This window comes from Saccoglossus kowalevskii, chromosome 14 (assembly GCF_978046115.1).
Source record: "Saccoglossus kowalevskii chromosome 14, keSacKowa6.1, whole genome shotgun sequence".
In the NCBI taxonomy this organism is placed as follows: domain Eukaryota; kingdom Metazoa; phylum Hemichordata; class Enteropneusta; family Harrimaniidae; genus Saccoglossus; species Saccoglossus kowalevskii.
In genome coordinates this window covers 9,492,590-9,516,181 of record NC_140654.1, presented here as the reverse complement: position 1 = coordinate 9,516,181, position 23,592 = coordinate 9,492,590, and the positions used below count along the sequence as shown (strand labels likewise).

Genomic DNA, 23,592 nt, shown 5'->3' with positions numbered 1-23,592 from the left:
TTAATGCCCTTTTATTTTATTATTTTACTTTGATTTTGATTTTTTTAATTCCGCCCTACCTACGTCTGATCCGACGCCTATGTAAGTCCCGTTCAAATCTCACGTAAGTAACAGCCAATCACAGCCCCCCTTTTATACAGGCTATCGGTTGCTTACTTTTCAGTGTATACGGACAATCTTTCTGTACATTATATTTTGCCCACTTGAATAAACCATTAATAGAAAATTGCTAGTATATTTTTATTTTCAAAAGAAATTCCACAGCATTTTAAAATTGTTGTCATTACATTGAATATTTTTTTCACTTCCAACAAATGTGTACACTTCCAGATACATCTTTGCCAGCCAAGGTTCGTTCATTCAGTCATCGCTTCAATTTTACATCACTGAGCATAATTATCTAGAATAGAAGCAAAGAAATATGTAAATGGTAATGATTAGAACACTGTAAACAGCTATAGAAAACAATGCAAACTGATTTTAAATTGTATAACGGTCACCGGCCCACGGCATCGACGCAGAAAATTGGAGCAAAATAATATTTCCTGATCAATTTCGATGTGTTCCAAATAAAAAAATATTTTATTCCAGTCCAAATCAGCTCAATTACTTTAATAAAGAGTTATTATATAATGTACAAAATGTTGATACAATTTGATGAATATTTACAGCGACGGCTTCAATACCGTAGACGATTTTGGCCCGATCGTCAACAAAACATCACCCGTCTCCAGGGCAGGCGACTGGAAAAAAGACACTGGTGTTCGGTCGAACCGGTGGAAACAAAATCGTCACTCCCAGAATAACTATGCAAAATAACGATCTAAAGTCGAACCATTCGAGCCACAATATTAACATAAAAATGACTTTCGTTGCATTTGACAATGATAAACTTACCGAAAAGCCGTGTCATTCTCGGTCGCTAACGTCGGTATAATCCGCCATTTTATTTGAGTCTGTTTGCAACCTGACTGTGCCCGGTGACGTCATCATGTGCGCTATAGAAGGAGGTCTGTGATTCGTTGACTAAAATCGTCGATAGTGGGTCTCGTTGAAATCTCGTTACATAGGCATCGGGTCAGATGTAGGTAGGGCGGAATTAAAAAAAAAATCACAAAATCAAAATCAAAGTAAAATAATAAAATAAAAGGGCATTAATAACAAAAGTAATAAAAAATAAAATTATAATAAGTTTATAGCCAAAATAATTAAAGCCCGTACACTACATCAGATTTTAATCAGATTGCAATCGACGATAACAACACACGCTAAAACGCTAAGATTCACGGATAGACGCTTGTTTGTTAACAATGACACGCTATGGTCATCTGACGCATGCGCAGGTGACGATTCCCCTGCTTCAACTTTGAAAGCCGTGCTTTACACCCACCACCCACCACCCACCACTCATGTACTCTGTTTAAATCGTTATGCAAAGTGAAAGAGTCACAATTATTGATAATATTTCTGAATATTGCTTCGTCATCATGTATAGAACACTATGACAAGCTCACGTTATCGTTGATGGGCATTATGAAACAGTCGGGACCCAGAATAGAGCCCTGGGGTATGCCTGGGGTAACTTGAACCAGATATCACATTCGCCAAAAATGACGTGGTGCCCAATATAACACATTTTTCAAATACGAGACACGATGGTGATTTCTAAATAACGAAACGCTATGGCCGTCTGTCGCAGTTGTAGGTGACGATTTCTCCGCTTTAAGTAAAAAAAATGTGAACCTTCAACAGACCCCGCGAAAACAAGATAACTGGTGTTATACTAATACATAGGGATTGGAAGGGATTGAAATGCTCCTATGTAACAAAAATGAAATAAATTTACATAAAGACTTCATAGCAAACAAAGAAGTGCTATGTTTAATCCTGGGTGACAGTACAAGGTAGTATAATTCAGTCCTGTGTGACGAAATTGATACTTTTACAAAAAAATTCTTAGTTGATGCCATGGACAGTAGAAAGAGGTATACAGATAATATTTAATATTTTTCCAGTGTACTTCTTATATTTTAGTTTTCTTGTTTTTTGTTGTTGTTGCTACTTTTAGATGTTTTTTGTTGTTGTTATATTTTGTTATCTTAGTTCATGTAACTTAATTTCTTTTTGTCTATCAAAAGTTTTTTATCCATAAGTCTTTGAGTGAAATGTATTGTTTATTTGGTGCAGCTCCTAATTTACATAGTGAGCCCTTAGTGAGTGAGTTACAAAAGGGAAGCAATAAATAAATAAATAAATAAATAAATAAATAAATAAATAAATAAATAAATAAATAAATAAATAAATAAATAAATAAATAAATAAATACATATCAATTAATCCGTCGGAATTCTGGCACAGTATTGATTTGACGGCGCTGTTGGCTGAGGCTATCAGTTTTTGTTTAGAAGGGAAAGCGATGCTACTCGACGATGATCATGCAAATAATGTGCTAGTGATTCGTGTGTAAGCAGCTGGCGATAACTGTAATGTAATACTACTGGGGTTATGACCCCCGGAAGTAAAACATCATTCACGATCATGATGAATAAAATACAGACGACAGTTAGCGGTAATGTTTATTCATTCATACGTTCCTTCATTCACATCGTTCGAAGCGATGACATCACCAACTCGTGTCTGATTACTAGAGGTTTAAGCATTTGTAGAGTATTTAGTATCCAGCTAACGCGCGGAAGGATCGATGTCGTGTTTGAGACGACTCTTTAGCAGACGTGAGTGCCGCCGTAAATCACTCGAAGAAAGCAGATTCGTAAATTACGATGACGTGCAAAGGGTAAGTGTTTGTTGTTGTGTTGTTGTTTTTTGTGTGTGAAAATCACGAAAAAGATTATTTTTATGAAAAAATGCTATTTATATTTGGAGTATGAACGATTGTAATTTCGTATTTAACTCAAAACCCTTCAGGCTGTATGTTTTTCAAGTTCGAGTTTTTTATCTTCTTGATCGTTATCTTCTTTTCAAATTACGTGAAAATATGATCTGTAATAAACCCTATGGTATACGACTCTTTGCAAAGCATCGTTAATAACCGACTACAAACACCATATCGCTTAAAAAAGAATATAATTATGGTTGAATATTTTACCCTTTTAGAAACAACGCCCTTTTAAATGTTGTTTATTATAAACGCCACAGGCAGGTAAACCAGACGACTGTACGATATCACTGTACGCTGTCATCGCTAAATAAATAAAATTGACCGTATTCTGGCTTATTTTCGTTATTTTAAAATTATTGTTATGATGTTGTAGCTACGGGTGACAATAAACCCGCAATAGCATGAATTGTTAACACAGTCAGATTGTCAGGCGAAATGTGTCAACTCACGCGCGCAGAATGCTGGGTAAGGGGTCGGTCATTTGCATCATGGAGGGGTGACTGGAAGCTTTGTTGAAAACAAATTGCAAGCTTGACACTGGGAGAAAAAAATGCATACAAGGTTTTTCAAGGAAAACATATTATCACATTGCAGAAAAATAATGTTCAGGCATGACATGTCGAAAATAATGTACTGGTAATGATCTTCCACCCCCCTATGATTTCTAATGTTTGACCCTCTTAATGGCTGTACGACATTTTAGTCTTTTTGCTGAGGATACCCGGCTGTCTCGTATTGCAAAAAATATATGTCTGATTTATTTAAATAAAGAAATGGAAAACCGAGTTTTTAAAAAATTGAATCATTCATCTAGAATATTCAAAATATGGAATATAAAACCGAGAATGATATAAATTGGAAACACATGAACATGATTGGTGGAGGACCTGTTTACTGAATAAAAACAGATACAGAAATGTATTGTACCTGTTTATTTCTTTGTGTTAACTGAGTGACAGAGGGACTATTGTCACCCCAGATTAAATCAAACTCGCCTACGTAATAGGCAGTTAACGTAACACTAATGGAGTACTAGTATTGTATAAACGGGGCGTGCATGCAGTCTCCTTCAAATAATATTTTTCGGTCATTTTTAAGGAATAAACGTTCGACATTTAAATACAGGGTGTCAGATCTCTGTTGTATTCGTTTGAGTGCTCATGGGACTGAGGCTTTATTAATAATGTATGGTGAAATTAGAACTGTTTGACATCAAGAAAAAAACAGAGGAAGCTCAAATGATCATTGAGATTGCTGTTTTTATTATGGAGGCGTCGGGAAAGCCCAATATGTCGTGGTGTTTTATTTTATTTTTATTTTATTTTATTTTATTTTATTTTATTTTATTTTATTTTATTTTATTTTATTTTGTTTTATTTTATTTTATTTTATTTTATTTTATTTTATTTTATTTTATTTTATTTTATTTTATTTTATTTTATTTTAATTTATTTTATTTTATGAAGACTTCGGGAAAGCCCAGATAGGCAACGTCATAGTGTGTTTTTATGGAAAGCCTAGACAGGCAGCGTCGAAATTGGTTAACATGATTCGAATCTATAATTGGGAAGGCTCCGAGTTTCAAATTCATCTAGGACAGAGAAAGGCAAACATGTTGTTTTATGTTTCACCCAAGTCTTGTTAGCCCCAAGTCTTGTCAAAACATTAGAGGCCTTCGCCACTGTAATTTCCGTTGAAATCTTAAAAGTCCCCACATTTAATCTGAAAAATGAAATGTTATATATATGTTTTCAATATTGATTCAATCGTCTAGGGCGTACTCACGTGACACTCTGGCAAACACGTGACAGTCTTCGCGACCCTTGCAAATTAGTCTGCAGACAACATGCAATTAATTATGTATCGCGTTTCACTGAGATACTAATTAGAAGTAATACATTATTAACAGTATTTCCATAAATGTATTTCCATAAATGGAATGTACGAAACATATTTTTATAATTACGTCATCCCAAGTTAAAATAAAATAAATTATTACATAAGGCAGTTGAATAATATACAATATTGTTACTATTATATCTCGTCGTATATATCTAAAACATTGGGCGTAAAATTATATGTTTTCTTATGCGAATGTTTCCAAAAATAGATTCCCAGTAAATAAGAACGTTTACATATACTGTTGACAAATGTGTAAATAAATTTCTAAATAACCCTTTTACCTCTATCATAAAACCTATTTCATGTAACTACTGGTATGTAATACTATATTTTGTGTTTAGTAAAACGCACTACATAAATTGTCAATTTCTGTCTCATTTTGTAAAAATGTTATATTTCGAAATTGTTTTTATCCGATAACATATATTGATCAAAGTTCGAAATATCTTATTGGAATAGATAAACAATATCATACTTATTATTTTGCCCGAACTTGAAAATTAACGCTAAATCCTGAAAGGTAATTACCTCTCCCAAACGTTTTAGCGGAAACAAATCATTCTGTGTCTGAGAACCGTTGTTTCATTTCCTCTGGACGAGTTCCGGCAATCTTCGAAAGGTTTATTACAGTATGATGATTAACTGATACCTTTCCTGAAATGACTTCAAGTCACGGGTATATTAGCCACATTTTTACTTACACCTAAAATTAGAAATTGTATATTTATCCTTTTTAACTTAAAATATAATTATGTCGCAATTAACCCGGCCTTCTATCAGCGCGATCAATATAAAGTGTCATGGCATCTAGATTCTATATTAAAACGCGGGAGTCGTCATCTGCGCATGCGTCAGATGGCCATAGCGTACGTTTTTCAGTTAGCGTGTGTTGTTATCGTCGCTTGGGACTCAATTCCCGCGCGTGCGCAGGTAACGGCCCTCCTGCTTTCAAATATATGGATGTGTGCCTGTTTTACATCCTGCCAGTTATGGTTGAATTATGTTTCAGGCATTGATGTCAGTGTACTGTACATAAATGAATTAAGTATGTACAATACGTAGTTCATTCTGATCCGCCCCAGGGGATGGCTATCAACATTCAAGACAGGATTTTTGTTGAGATAAAATAACAACACTTTTTTTTACTTGACGGACGTTTGATTAGAACGATCTGGCAACTCGTTGACACTTAGTCCCTATGTGATCAATCATAACGACTTGGATGTGTGTAGTCATGGTTACTAAAATGACCGTGGTGTAGTAGAGATCCATTGTCGATTAATATGCCAGTTATATTTAAATTAAATCAACCAAAACACGGTACTATGAAAAATCACGTTATTCGGTTTACTGATAACAGGGAGCTGTAATTACAGCTCCCTGCTGAGAACGAACACCCTGTTGATAATGATGCAATGGACCTCGCATTCATAACTCACAACATCAAAATGAGGCTATAATAAAAGGGGCAGCGAAACCTATTGAGGCTTGCCATTGCTCATGTAGATTTGAGTGTAAACCACAGAAAAAGTTGTTAAATTTGGTGACCAGTTTAGTATGATAACAAGTGTTTACAGTCTTCAAATAAGTACAATAGACAGAGTGGGTGCCAAGACCGAATATACGTGATGCCGGCGTAATAATTTCACTTTACGTCATAACCTCTCGTTAAAGAATATTAGCATATTGTGTCGGAAAATAACTGAGCTTGATAACAATTTAGGATTCTGACTGAGAATTAGTCAGCCAATGAGATTGATTTAATTTCACCCAATTGACAAGCTCGTTGAATCATAATGACCAAACAGCTCGTTTTTCTTTTCGTTTAACATGTACAAGGTCATATCCATTATAACTAATATTAAAGCGGGAGGGTCGTTACCGGCGCACGCGCGGGAATTGAGTTCCAAGCGACAATAACAACGCACGCTAAAAACGCAAAGGCTCATGGGCAGACGCTTGTTTGTAAACAATGTCACGCTATGACCATCTAACGCATGCGCAGGTGGCGACTCGCCCGCTTTAAGGCCAACGAAACGTCTTATCAGCAGTTCGGTCAATAAAGTCATCTGTTGCACTGCAGTTCATACGCGGTCCCATTCTTCCATTCATAAACTTGAACTTACTCTTTTTAAAAACTCCCACAGATTTGTAGTCTTCCGTCAATGAAAAATAATGTTCTTTAAACAGCTGTTTAAAGAGGGAGGGTCGTTACCTGCGCACGCGCGGGAATTGAGTCCCAAGCAACACACGCTAATAACGCAAAGGCTCATGGGTAGACACTTGTTTGTAAACAATGACACGCTATGGCCATCTGACGCATGCGCAGGTGACGACACCTCCGTTTTGAGAGAATTAGCATATTCTGAATGATGAACCGTCATATAACCAATCACAGTTGTTCTGAAATGTATTACATCTACCAATATGGCATGTAATTTTAGAACGCTATATATTCAAAGCGATAAGTCTGTCTTCTTCAGACGCCATGTTATAATTTGTTGTTTTAAAATCATTTGTTTCACACTTGGGAAGAGATATTTCAGGTTCGACAGCAGCTGCGCCGTAATTTTAGTTCTGAATCAGATTCAAATCACGTTGTACTTTCAGACAGACAGGTGCCATATACAATAGGAATGATACATTAATATTCTTGGAGTCACTGCAATGTTAATCCCTTATAATATCATGCCACAATGTTTACTGTCGACATTTTTATACAACACTTTGCACATTTTCATATTATATGTGAAATGTTTTTGATCTAAGTCTTTGTTCGCTACAGATCTAAATTGATGAAAAATACATGGAAAAGAACGACAATGCGATGAAATTTTTAAATGGTGACCTCAACAACACATCGTACATCATTGCCACCCGTTTTCGATTTTGACGAAGTATTTCCGTTTACGATCTTGACGAAGTATTTCCGTTTACGATCTTGACGAAGTATTTCCGTTTACAATCTTGACGAAGTATTTCCGTTTACGATCTTGACGAACTATTCTGCTTTGTAACATAGCTTTTAATATCTTATGTTTTAAAGATCATATTCCAGTCATTTTATTAGATTTGAACTGGTCACTGGTAGCCTAGTGATTGTCGCATCAGACTCGCGGTAGACCCAAGTTAAAATCTTACCTTAGGCTGAACATCAAAACGGTCGACCCTTACCCTGGGTGAGTGTGCCACATACACTCCACAGGCCGAGATTCATTCACTAACGAATGCGTCTTTGGAGGAACCTTGGTTAAGCTCCGCAGGTGCTTGTGTTCGACCGAGCCTGGTTGACGCCAGGATAGCGCATTAAAATTGCCATTTGATAGAGAGATAGTCACACAGCCCTGTCATGTAGTCCCAAACATGAATATGACTTCTGTGCCAAAAATGCACTATGTGTCAGTCAGCACTAGCACTTGCAATTTGTACATATAGAAAAATAGTCAGGAGAGACAACAGTGACATTCAATATCCGGAACTGTCGCCTGGCACAAAATTAAAAAAAATAGTTTGATTTTTCTTTCAGTGTATTCAGTTTAACTCAGCACTCACTTGAATATTTATTTCATATCAGTTGCACTGTTAAACACTGTCAAACAAAAAATCACTGGCAAGTTTGTGACGGTAATTTGCTACCATTAAAATGTTGAAAAAAATTATCACAGTAAATATCATATAAAAATATTGTTTGATGATTCACAGACTTGCAAGTCATTCATATTTAAAGTTTTTATGGATAAAGAAAGATGTGTTTTCAAGAATATGCAAAATAATCCAACCATTTTGAAATATTGATAACTTATACCGGTAACTAATATCCAAAACTTCCCAATTTTCCATGACATCCGTATGTAGTCCTCATAACACTTCATATCATTTTTTCAGCATACAGTACTCATTTCACCCAGCCGCTTATTGCAAACCGCGACCGCTTATTGGAAGCACCTTATGTCGTGTCATTGCGCTACAGATGTGGTTTACAAGCAACTACTAAACACATACAGTTTTGTATTTGGATAGCAAGAATCAAATCAGTTGTGGTTCTCTTTATGTCGGTCTTCGTAATGGTATTTTAGTCATTACTGGTACAACTGGCGATTTGACACTATTATTTTAACAATAATGAATCCCCAATGCCAGATTATATGAGCAGAAGAGTCTAAGGGGAAACTAATGTATGAGGCGAGCATGTTATCGCGTCTAGCTATTCTCTGAATTCAATGGGACACTGTGGGAATTCATTATAATTCTTGTTACATATCAGCATCATTAGAATTGAATAAATTTAGTTGAATTTGGTGGCATTTTGGTGAAGTATATTTGCTGGCAAATAGAAGTTTGCATTATCATATTGCATTTTGGGTATGTATTAATCATAATCATTATAGAAGAGGAATAACAAATTTAGACATTTCCTTTGTTGTCATGTTGCTTGGAATCCCTTCTGATATTTCACTGACAATTGGTGTCAATAAACTTGAAATCTGTACGACTTTAATACTTCTTGTTCTATTGAAAATGTTACTCATTCAAGTCAACAAAAATGGTTAATGTGGATTATGTCTGCTAAGTAACACAGAACATGGATCAAAGCTTCATATGATAAACAAGTGAAGCCTTGTATGCGCACGTTATGAAAATCTTAGAACGAAAAAAGTATTTACCTCTATTTTATCAGTCGAATCAGACATATGAAAAATGTTATTGTTCAACTTTTGAATGCAGAGATTGACAACTTATCTTTTTCGAAATTTGTGTTCTACGCTTCTAAACATCGAGAAAATCTACTTAGCCAGTTGTGACTTGTACATCCAATGATTATTTAAATGACTCCCTCTATATGTATTTTATGGAAAGCCGTACGGGACCCTGCTGCGTCAATATAAATTGCATGGTAAAACATATAGCTTCAAAATTATGCTGCTTCTTCAACAAAAGTGCGATTTCCGATGTCTACGTTTACCAATTGTAGTAGTAGCAATCAGCGCAAAATTTATTCACAGTCGTCGCTAATTAATTAGCACTTGCTCACAGTGACGAGGTGTACATGCGTAAGTCTAATCTCTGACGTCACAAACTCTGTGCAAGTACTAGTATGATATTATATTGACGGGTTCCATAGTCAAAAGTTTGAAAACGTAAATACATATTTCGCACATTGCCGTTAAAGTAGCGTGCTATCACTCGGAGCATTTAGAGGTCATAGGTCAATTGTTATGTATTGTTAATTGTATAAGAATAAAAAAAAAAAAAAAAAAAAAAGGTCAATTCAAGAAGTTACTTGTACAAACGCTATCAAGTTTAAACAGTTTCAAAAATGAAATAGCCGCCAATTCGAGTACTAGTATATAACATTTTTGCAGGCATATAAAATATTTCATGCATTTGTCAGAACGACCTACCGGTTACGATTACCCTCGGAAACGTGCGGGTCAAAACAATTGCAAATAATATAACTAACTGTGTGGTGTTAGCTTAGTTGTCTATCAGTACCTATGACCAGCTGTTCCTGAGTTCAGATTATATTGAACAGCAACGAAAATTTGCTTCAAGTTCATTCACAGAGTGTGCCGAAAACTCAACATTAAAGGCGACGCAATATATGACATACTTAGTATTTTATATGCGATACATTTAAAAGTTCCATAAAATAAAATACAAATATGTACTCTGTGATTTCTTGTAGTGTTAAACTGTACTTTTAAGGCCGTTTTAGAAAAAAATGACGAAATACGATACCATTGAGGTATATAATTCGAAAACTCAGATACCCCAATCACAAATCACGAAAAATAATTTAGCAAAGTTTCGGAAAATTTGTGTCCCGAAAGTGTGTTAGGCACGACCCTCCTTGAGGTCCGATATGTATTAGCCACTCCCCTCCTTAAGGTTGGCTGAACTAGAACCGATGGTCTGTTACCAAAACCCTAACACATCAATTATCTATTTGAACATTTTATTACCGGTGTAATGGACATAATTTATAAACAAAAACTTGTAATTAGGTTAAATATGTTTGAAGGACCTCGATTATATTATAAATATGAGCGAAGGACCACGATTATATTATAAATAAGAGTGAAGGACCATGATTACGTGGCAAATATGAGCGAAGGACCATAAATACGTGGCAAATATGAGCGAAGGACCACGATTATATTATAAATATGAGCGAAGGACCATAATTACGTTACAAATATGAGCGAAGTACATATACCTTCATATTTAGTACTACCACGCCCTGATATCAATATGAGGAGACACAAATAACAACATTTTTACGTGTCCTTTTATTGCTCCAGTGCTAATGCTATCGTCGACTCTCTGTGATATGTGTTGTTGAATAAAAGAACATAGATTCACTCGATACACCTCAATAACAATAATCACTTTAATGTATACCATTCAATATCACGTATAAACACAAGCAGCCCGTAGGCTGAGATAGCTCTGTTGTTAGCAATGCACATTTCAATTAAAGAACAGAAGATATCACTAGAAAATGAACAATATGTATAGTATCAAAGCAATGGAACTTACTGTTTTTAACAAGGATTAAAAAATATCACGTTTCAAAGTATCAAAGCAATGAAAATTGTCTGTTTCAAAAAAAAGTTTAAAATGTAAAATGTAAAATGTTGACACAGACGGTGGACGACGACGGACAATCACTCATATGAGCTCCGCTCGACAAAGTCGACAGCTGAGCTAAAAAAGTGAAATTATTACAACAATTATTACATTAATCATGTTTTTTACTAGTACATAAAACTAAACGCTTAACAATAATAATAAATGCACTTGGTTTTCTTGAAAACCACATATATAAAACCAACTGATACTGAATGTTTGTGTTTCTAATAATACAGTCCATTTACAAGATTTGACCAAAACCTATACTTGCTCGTGGCGATTATAACACATCATTATAAGGCACGCTCAGTTAGAGTACACTCTTCGTCAGCTTCTTGTATTGTACTATTTTGAAGAGTTGAAACTAGTACAGATACTGCTTCCTTATACAGCACATCCATCAGGAACCTTCCAGCAAAACTGAAAACGCAACAGTATCACGTTATTTAAAGCGATGACAAGGTAGATCAATTTGTGATTTTAAGGATCATAATCGGCCAAATAATAGAGTTTTCAATATTGAAAATTACATGGCAACATGGCAAGTAAAACAATTATCTGATTACCAGTCATTGTATACATAGAAGAACTGACATATTTATTTGATCAGCTGAAACTAAAAACTAAAGCGAAACTAAAAGTTATTGTCACAAAAATACAAAATACTTACAAAATACTGTGCCTGTAGGTTTCCATTACAGGTACTCGTTTACTGGTGCACAACACCTGTGTGCTGCATTCAAACATTCTGCAAAACAAACATAAGAAGAATAATTATATCAATATTCATATCAACATTCAAAACTGCAATTTAGGTCTTATACATATATGTAGTGCCTCCTTGACCTTTGGCAGTTAAAATGGATGGTAGACAAAAGCAACATGAATACCAAGTGTTAACGATACTGGTAACGACACTGATCTTTCCCTGGTTTTAATATCGTGAAAATTCATACATATATAAACTGTATTAGGAAAAAAAACCAATGCGTAACAATGTGATATCGTATCTACTCTTTGTGCCTAATGAAAATGTTAATGAACGACACATAGTGTTGAATTATAAACACATCCTTCAGCGTACTCGGTTTTGGTAAACTTCTCCCTTAGCAGACGTAGAAGCTGGTCATGGGCCTGAAATTAACAAAAATTCACAAATCAACACTAAGCATTAGTTCTGCGCATTAAATAACAACAACAGTGTCAATTCGCGTGAAATCAATACAATTTTGCGATATTATTTAGTTTTGTTACTATCTAGCCATTGTACGATACTTCATGCAAAATGCTGTTTATATTAAATAAGAAACAAATAATTACTTTATTTGAGATATACTTCACTCCATACATTACTGTGATTTTGTTTGTCCTGCAATTATAATTCTGATTGTATTCTTTTAGATACTTGATATGCCTAGCTAAATGTCTATTACAATTCGCCTCCCCTGTACATTCCAGTAATTCGTCTATGTGGGGTATTAAAGCAGCAATTGAAACTGGAAAATAACGTGAATTAATAGTTATATGTGAACATACTGTTATAATAGATAATGATGTATTTTAAAATATTGTGAATAATAGTATATATAAACAAGTGACTTCCATTTCACAATTTCTTTCCCACAGTCACAGCGCCGTTTTGACAATAGAAACGCAAAATGTTATATGTTATATGTTTACCTGTTCTTTAGACACATTAGTTATGATTTCATCAGTCTGCCTGTCTGAATAAGAAATACGTAGATACAAATAGTTATACGAGATCTATGATTTCTGCATTTTATGTTATTTTTTCTAGTTATAAAGTACAGGTTGTAAAATATTCGAGTTAAGTAATTTACTACGCCAACATTTAGAAACAATGGAGTTATCAAATACTACGAATTGGATTCGTCAATCGAATTGAAATTGGAAATTCTAAAGCTCGAAGTTCAGTGAAAGTATTTAATACCTGAAATGCATTCTACCTCGCATTTCTCGCCAACCAGTAACTTTTCCCTGCAAAGAAGATACTCATATTATTTTTCCGTTTTTCCGGGAAATCATAAATGCACATTTTGTTGTATATATACATATTATAAACATACTATGAAGCAAGCAGCATTCCATATAAAATAACTTATGCTCTTAGATCAGTGACATGTTGACCGAGAAATTTTAGAAAAACGAATCATTATTAGTGCATATAGCAAGTATAAATTTTGGGAATTTGATTGTCATTATTTATTCATTCGAATGCAAAGATATAGCCAAGGACATAACAAAATTACTCTAAACGGAAAGACGTATTAAAATAACAGCAAAACTAAACGCATACTTATAAATGAATTAGCTATTGAACATCATATTATGAACGTGTTTCAGGAACTATATGGCAATTTACACGTCACAGACCAAGAACAACATATGCAAAAAATGGATAAGCTGAGAGAAACTGACATCTTGTGGCTTATGATTTGAGTGGGAAATAATACTACTCTATATAGTTTAATTATATACCCAGTCTATTACATACCAATGGATAAATTACTTCCCAGTCCGCGGTCCTTCGTCTATATTTATCACGAAATAAAGTAATCGAGGTCCTTCGCTCATATTTGCCACGTAATCATGGTCCTTCGCTCTTATTTATAATATAATCGTGGTCCTTCGCTCATATTTATAATATAATCGAGGTCCTTTGCTTATATTTGCCACGTAATCACGGTCCTTCGCTCATATTTGCCACGTAATCATAGTCCTTCGCTCTTATTTATAATATAATCGTGGTCCTTCGCTCATATTTACAATATAATCGCGGTCCTTCGCTCATATTCGCCACGTAATCACGGGCCTTCGCTCATATTTGCCACGTAATCACGGTCCTTCGCTCATATTTGCCACGTAATCATGGTCCTTTGCTCTTATTTATAATATAATCGTGGTCCTTCGCTCATATTTATAATATAATCGAGGTCCTTCGCTTATATTTGCCACGTAATCACGGTCCTTCACTCATATTTGTCACGTAATTATGGTCCTTCGCTCTTATTTATAATAAAATCGTGGTCCTTCGCTCATATTTGCCACGTATTTATGGTCCTTCGCTCATATTTATAATATAATGGAGGTCTTTCGCTCATATTTGTCACGTAATTATGGTCCTTCGCTCTTATCTATAATATAATCGTGGCCCTTCGCTCATATTTGCCACGTAATCATGGTCCTTCGCTCTTATTTATAATATAATCGTGGTCCTTCGCTCATATTTGGCACGTATGTATGGTCCTTCGCTCATATTTATAATATAATCGAGGTCCTTCGCTCACATTTGTCACGTAATTATGGTCCTTCGCTCATATTTGCCACGTAATCATGGTCCTTCGCTCTTATTTATAATATAATCGTGGTCCTTCGCTCGTATTAATCACGTAATCGAGGTCCTTCGCTCATATTTGCCACGTAATCACGGTCCTTCGCTCATATTTGTCACGTAATTATGGTCCTTCGCTCATATCTGCCACGTAATTATGTTCCTTCGCTCATATTTATAATATAATCGAGGTCCTTCGCTCATATTTGCCACGTATTTATGGTCCTTCACTCATATTTATAATATAATCGAGGTCCTTCGCTTATATTTGCCACGTAATCACGGTCCTTCGCTCATATTTGCCACGTAATCATGGTTCTTCGCTCTTATTTAAAATATAATCATGGTCCTTCGCTCTTATTTATAATATAATCGTGGTCCTTCGCTCATATTTACAATATAATCGCGGTCCTTCGCTCATATTCGCCACGTAATCACGGGCCTTCGCTCATATTTGCCACGTAATCACGGTCCTTCGCTCATATTTGCCACGTAATCATGGTCCTTTGCTCTTATTTATAATATAATCATGGTCCTTCGCTCATATTTATAATATAATCGAGGTCCTTCGCTTATATTTGCCACGTAATCACGGTCCTTCACTCATATTTGTCACGTAATTATGGTCCTTCGCTCTTATTTATAATAAAATCGTGGTCCTTCGCTCATATTTGCCACGTATTTATGGTCCTTTGCTCATATTTATAATATAATCGTGGTCCTTCGCTCATATTTGCCACATAATCATGGTCCTTCCCTCTTATTTATAATATAATCGTGGTCCTTCGCTCATATCTGCCACGTAATTATGTTCCTTCGCTCATATTTATAATATAATCGAGGTCCTTCGCTCAAATTTGCCACGTAATCATGGTTCTTCGCTCTTATTTATAATATAATCATGGTCCTTCGCTCTTATTTATAATATAATCGTGGTCCTTCGCTCATATTTACAATATAATCGCGGTCCTTCGCTCATATTCGCCACGTAATCACGGGCCTTCGCTCATATTTGCCACGTAATCACGGTCCTTCGCTCATATTTGCCACGTAATCATGGTCCTTTGCTCTTATTTATAATATAATCATGGTCCTTCGCTCATATTTATAATATAATCGAGGTCCTTCGCTTATATTTGCCACGTAATCACGGTCCTTCACTCATATTTGTCACGTAATTATGGTCCTTCGCTCTTATTTATAATAAAATCGTGGTCCTTCGCTCATATTTGCCACGTATTTATGGTCCTTCGCTCATATTTATAATATAATCGAGGTCCTTCGCTCATATTTGTCACGTAATTATGGTCCTTCGCTCTTATCTATAATATAATCGTGGCCCTTCGCTCATATTTGCCACGTAATCATGGTCCTTCGCTCTTATTTATAATATAATCGTGGTCCTTCGCTCATATTTATAATACAATCGAGGTCTTTCGCTCATATTTGCCATGTAATCATGGTCCTTCGCTCTTATTTATAATATAATCGTGGTCCTTCGCTCATATTTATAATATAATCGAGGTCTTTCGCTCATATTTGCCACGTAGTCATGGTCCTTCGCTCTTATTTATAATATAATCGCGGTCCTTCGCTCACAACTTTTTTTTGAAACAGACAATTTTTATGTCTTTGATACTTTGAAACGTGATATTTTTTAATCCTTGTTAAAAACAATAAGTTCCATTGCTTTGATACTATACATATTGTTCATTTTCTAATGATATCTTCTGTTCTTTAATTGAAATGTGCATTGCTAACAACAGAGCTATCTCAGCCTACGGGCTGCTTGTGTTTATACGTGATATTGAATGGTATACATTAAAGTGATTATTGTTATTGAGGTGTATCGAGTGAATCTATGTTCTTTTATTCAACAACACATATCACAGAGAGTCGACGATAGCATTAGCACTGGAGCAATAAAAGGACACGTAAAAATGTTGTTATTTGTGTCTCCTCATATTGATATCAGGGCGTGGTAGTACTAAATATGAAGGTATATGTACTTCGCTCATATTTGTAACGTAATTATGGTCCTTCGCTCATATTTATAATATAATCGTGGTCCTTCGCTCATATTTGCCACGTAATCATGGTCCTTCGCTCTTATTTATAATATAATCGTGGTCCTTCGCTCATATTTATAATATAATCGAGGTCCTTCGGTTATATTTGCCACGTAATCACGGTCCTTCGCTCATATTTGCCATGTAATTATGGTCCTTCGCTCATATTCGCCACGTAATCACGGCCTTTCGCTCATATTTATAATATAATCGAGGTCTTTCGCTCATATTTGCCACGTAGTCATGGTCCTTCGCTCTTATTTATAATATAATCGCGGTCCTTCGCTCATATTCGCCACGTAATCACGGCCTTTCGCTCATATTTGCCACGTAATCACGATTATATTTATCGCTCATATTAATCTCCGACAAAATGCAACGTATATCAACGTTATTTTTATCAGCGGTTTATAGTCATTACGCCCGTTTAAGTCCTTCGGCTCAGTCCTTCGGTCCTTCGCGGTCCTTCGTTTTAGTGAGTACCCTCATTGGTATAGGCGACAGATTCAAAGCGAGTAGTGCGCGAAGTACGTTTCACACGATGTTACTTCTTTTTTTTTTGTCATTAGCAAGTATAATTTATTATGACTATATTCATCACTTTGAATTCCCGAATAAAGCGTGTAGCGGGTCAAACTGTTTCTAGGCAATTAATATAGTTTTATTAAGATCATTAAGAGAGGGAAAACGTAAAGCTATGTGAATGGATTGAAACTACTGCTGAAGATGGAAAACTACTACGGCAGTGTCAACGGAAAATTAGATGAGTGCACGCTCTCTGCATAAACGGAAACGATGGCTTTGTTTATTTGGCCGATGTCGACGAGGAACAGATTTTCTGTACTCACTTCCTCGTCTGATAACCGGCCCTCAACGGTCTCACGTATCGGTGTCGTCATCTCGCGTTGATGCGAATATTTCAGCCTAATCGTCCCTTTCGAACCACTCGCGAGGTTGGTCATAATATGACCTAGACGTGTTTGCAGTCTGTTGCGATTCTGATGAAAAATTCTTGAAAAATAAATACAAATTGCATAAACGAGGGGTGAACGCGAAAGTCCTGTAATTTTGCATCGGAATCACAACAAGGCTGCAGGCAAGTCTAAATTAGTAAATATGACCCTGAGTTGCAGATTTTTCTTTGCCTCGTCTATCATTGGCGTCTTTGCTTTCTTTCTTTTTATCGCCATTGCGTTAGTATTGGTAAGAAGATGTTATTAAAATAGAATATAGACTTAGAAAATAAAACGATTTCTCAGACAAAGTCTTGACTGATAATAATGCTGACAATGGACGTTAGATGCATTGTTTGCGACAGGAAGCTTGTCACCGTTCTATCAGAATCGTCAACAACAGAGTATAACCGGTAGTATACATATACATGGTATAAACATTGTGCAAATATTAACGAAACGCGTACGGTAGTAGTGTTAGCGTTTGAGCACTGGTCTCTCCGCAACATTTTAAAAGATCAATATGGACCACCGAAATTTGGCGTTGATTTAAAAAAATAAACCATATTTTTCAGTAATACTGACTTCAATAATTATGTTACAAAAATAATTACATTCATACCACAAACCAACGCCGTTTTTGTTTACTTTTCACAACTGTTACAAAGTACTAGTATTTCATTTCTGGTTAAAATACCAGCTAATCAATCGTAGACCACAAGTTTGGAGTCCGTTTATGATCTAAACGAAGGCAGACGATTGCAAACAATTGCTGTCATGGCAAAACGTTGCACGTCGTGAATGATTTTTTTTTTTTCACTGCATGCAAATTATTTTCCTTGATGCACTCAACAAAGTCAAAGCAGACGTACAACATTCGTTGCAGAACGCGTGAAAAGTACTTCGCGTTCCACTCGCTTTGAAGCTGCCGCCTATGCTAATGAACATAATCGTCAGGACGAAGCCTTACAAGTCCAAGATGGCGATAACGTTACACCGTAAATAGGCAGCCAAAACCAACGTGCACGTTACACTATTTAATTTTTCTAGCCAGCGGTGTGATGTGTCTAAAAACCGTAAACCATGTGTCATTTGTTTGGTCCCACAATTTGTCTTCCATGTGCTTGCCGATCACCGAACAGTGCGGCATGTCGCCGGTACATAGTGTTTACACACTTTTTTTACCGTACCTTTTTTACCATTTAAAACTTAATTTTTTATAAGGCCTGCGGTGGAAATCGACCATTGGGATTCGCGCTGTTCGACCAACCAACCAATAGGAATCGTGCTCTTCGCAGAGTGACACTGTGATTCTGTCGCAGAGTGCAATAATCGACATTCGGCGAGTCGCACAATCGCGTCGCAGAGTTAGCCTTTTTAGACCCCCATACATACATGCAATTCGGGCAGCAATGATCACCTCTGCGATTCCAAAGGGAATACTTTATGTATATTACAGCCCACCAATCATTTTGAATGTAGAGTCGTTGTCACATTATGCTTGTATTTGTTTTCTCAGGAACCACGTGAGACTACAACTTCTACGAAACCGATTGAAAGTAATGATGAAGGTGAATACACAACGGAAGTTATTCGCATTTTTTGTATGAAGGACAATCCAAAGATGGCGCCGGATGTCAGGATATGGGTAGAAAATGTCGACTTTGAGGTGCACAGGGAGATGTTAAGCAGGAAAAGTGAATATTTCAACGCCATGTTTGATTGTGGTCTGAAAGAATCAAGTCTTTCTCAAAGAGGTCAAATCGTTCAATTGAAAGGCGACCTGCCTACATCACGTGCCTTCCACGTGCTTCTCAATTTCATGTATTTCGGGAAGTTAGAATTTAAATTAGCTATCGCAGAGGAAGTGGTTGCCGCAGCCAACTTTCTCTTGATTAATTTGTTTTGGGCAGAATGTGGTAATTTTCTGAAATTAGATAATATAAAATTCTTTCTCGAATTGTCAGAAAAATATCACATTTCAGCGCTCCAGGACGTCATCAACCAATATGTCACAACCCACGTCGGAGTTCTTGGAAAAGACAGCAATTACTTGAAATTAAAACGTAAATTTCCAAAACTTGTTCAAAATAATTCTATGCCAAGACGTTTCACAACAGAGGTATTGGCAGTAGCCGGCTTCTATGTAGATAAACACAGTTCTCCGGTTGCTAAGAAACAAGGGCATGTCATATGTTTTTTTGACCAGCGGGAATTCAAATGGAAAATCTTAGAAACACTGCCGAGTTCTCTGAACGGCCACGCAACATATGTCAACGTCACAGCCATGGGAGATACTATTCATTGCATAGGGGGTAAAAGGGTGTCAGGGGATGTGGATGCTAGCCCTCTTCATCTTACATGGCGTGAAATGGCCACCGTAAATAAAGTATTCACATACAGCACAAGAACGAGTGAATGGAAACGGGTACAGTCTTTAAATGAGAAAGTTTACTGGAAGACGCACCTTGTTGCCACAGAAAAAGGAATATGTGTTATGCAAGACGGTTTTCGCAAAAATTTTAAATATGATTCTATAATGGACGTCTGGTCTCGGATACCGATCACGTTTGAAGGCAAGGTGATAAAAGACTGCTGCTATGGAAACGGAGTCATTTATCTGCTTCAATGTGACCAGGGAATATCGGGATTGACCGCCACTATCGGAAAATATTACCCAGAAAGCAATCGTTTTGACGAAAACTCACAATCTGAACAGTCTCTACCGTCAGGACGTTGTTCTCATATTGTTTTTATCGACAGCGCCCTCTACATCATTGATAACTCAATCCCATTGGATTGCACAGTATTTCGGTATAATCCTAATACAAATGTTCGTCATCTCTTGAGTTCGGTACCGATCAAGTCATTCGGCTTAAAAGAAGGGATTGCTGCTGTTGGCTTTCATGGCAGTGTGCATTATCTAGGTGAACACAAGGTGGCGCTGTTTGATGTTAAAAATTTGATGTGGAATTGTTTACCGGAGTTTCCCCTTAATTTTGATCCTGTCAGCCTATTCCCATTACGGATACCACGTGATCTGCCAATGGTTGCGTCGAATTTGGTGTGATTATGTGACTAAACACCTCTCACAATGTATATTTGATGGAGTGTTCGTTTCACGGGAAATAGAACACTGATATTGCACCTGGCAGACCCAAGAACTCTTCTGGAAATGTTATCCACTTGGACGGGAATCCCCGTTCCAAACGCACATACCAACTTCCCTATCAGTTCGAGTTCTTAAACCTTATTGTAAATATCACTATAACTCCGAAAGATATGGACTATTTACTGCACCTTCTCAGGAATATGAGAAATAATATATTCTGCACAATCAACTTGAACATTTTAAATCATTGATCGTTTTTTATACTAACCAGGTACAATGATTCTACTGTTCAAAATGACTCATTTTCCCTACAATTGTCCAAATTATTTCTAGTATTTGTTTTTACTCTGGGAACGGGCGTACACCACACTAGTTTCCGAAAATAACGTGAACAAATATACAAATTAATGAGAGTAATCAAACAAAAAGATTATGAATTGTAAATAATTGGGCAATTAGATGAGTGAAAACACCCAGTTACCGTTATACACACTTTGCTGTTAAAAAGCCAGTGGACATTAATTTTATAAAACGTGATTAGATCGCCGAGATCGAGAAAGTACATATATTACTTAAATGCTATCTAAAATAAGTGAACATTTGTGTACAGTATACACACTTTTATAGAAAAAAACAACATTATTATACATTAACAATCTAAAAATAGACAATCTGTTCTACATTTCTTCATCATAAAATACATATTTACGGTTTGATATTTACTCCACAATGCGGCAACTTGTTCCACACAGGTCAAAAGTCACACATCTTTTCTATAATACTCGCGCCCTCTAGCGTTGGAGTCGATTTATGACGTCAGAATTACGTGTAAGCATACAGCTAAGGTTTATGGTGTAAGCCATGTCATTGAAATACTATTTGGTTATGAAGTCTTCACTGCTTAGATTTTACGTGTGGCAAAAAAAAAAAAAAGATTTGTTATTCACAGACGACCACGGATAAAACGAACGGGGCGACAATTCACCAGTACGCCACAGAAACACTTTTCAATAGATGGCGCGACTTATAAAACCACAGGGAGCCCAGGAACTATAATCAACTGTAATACGCAGTCTCTATGAGCGGGGGGGGGGGGTATCGGCTGGTATCTAGTGTAAGAAATAGACAAGGGATGAAGGCTCCAGCCAGCTCACATTTTTTAATCTCGAAATAACAGACGAAAAGAATGAAAAATAAAATATAAAAAAAATACCAGGTTGAAGAATATTAGTTGCTTCTTCAAATTTCGCCAAAGCCCTACCTATATTTTACCGATATCTGCAGAATAAATCAAGAAAACTACACAAATTTACTCCATTTAGGAATTCCTAACGGTTTGCCCGAACGCACGGCACAGTTGGAGGCGTGGCCTGTTCAGCATTTGTCAAAAACCAATCACAAGACTGGTTACGAACCACATCGAGGTCACGATTATAGTTCCTGGGCTCCCTGTGATAAAACTGTACTACTGTACCACGCGACATGATGGCTACAATGTGGTACAGAATCAGCACAATTGGCTTGTACTAAACCATCTGCACTTGTCTTCACAAGTGTTCTGATTGGTCAAGTTCAAAGAACGGGTCTTATCACTTACTATGCAATGATATGCCATATACACTATTGTATAATTAAACTCTGTAAAACGTGAATTACATCATCATTCATCAATTGAAAAAAAATATTTAAGAAATTATTGTAAATTCGAATGGTACTACGGTTTCATGAATCGCGTTGTGCTCGGTATGAATCCCAGGCGACGATTGTGTGAACACTGTGTCGCTTTAACTATTATTTCATGATGTACCTACGGGTAGTAACATGAACCATCGTGCGTTTGTGAGTTCCAGTATATAATACACACAATATGCAAATCAAGTCATCAAAATCTTATCACCGGATTTGATGTGCTATTACACATTCTATATATTTTGCTGGTCTAAATATTGCATTTAATTAAAAAAGAATAAATAAAAAATAAATTACTTATTCATCTCCAATATATTCCGTTATTCCCTTGCTCAGTGGCGACCATTTTGAATTTAAAAAATCGGATTTCAAAGAATTCGTTACGGAGAATCATGTAAATTGTGTCGATCATGTCATTCATTACATTGATAGTTCTTACTGTTAAAAAAAATGGTATTTTACAATTTAAAAAAACAAGTTAGCTGACTACAGGGCCGATACATCTGAATTTGTGCCAACTCAAGTAGGAAGTTATCAGTCACAGGCAGGTGGTATTTTTATGTACAGCTATGATATATAAGTATGAAATTCATCTTAATAGATCATCTGTGTGTTTCTGGTGTGTGTGATAATTTGTTCGATAACTTCGTATAATTGTAGGCTCGTTCGTAGACCCTCATTTAAAGGGTCTATAGCTCGTTCGAATTTGGTTCGTGACTCGTACATGCAAAGAACCAATAAGCCAAATGAATGCAAATTTATCGAGATTTTGCGGTGTATCAGGTCAGGTAGATATTTGGAGTACGGCGTTAGTGATTATTGCAAGACTGGCTACAAACGAGACAACAAATTGCTTGACGTACTCGGACATACATGTCACGTGATACTCACGAGTCGTCTGGAGGAAGTTGTTCACAAGTTGCTGAATTTGTGCACCTACGTTTATTAAAACGCGTGGATATGATTGAGAATGTTTACTTTGT

The 23,592-nt window shown here is 36.2% G+C and overlaps 1 long non-coding RNA gene across 1 annotated transcript; it reads right to left on the bottom strand.

Moving 5' to 3' along the window:
- Positions 1-226: 226 nt before the first annotated feature.
- Positions 227-1,095, bottom strand: LOC146734442 (uncharacterized). The gene is made up of 2 exons (XR_014931507.1): positions 898-1,095; positions 227-400 (listed from the first exon to the last, which is right to left on the bottom strand). It is a non-coding gene; the product is annotated as an uncharacterized LOC146734442 (long non-coding RNA).
- Positions 1,096-23,592: the final 22,497 nt, after the last annotated feature.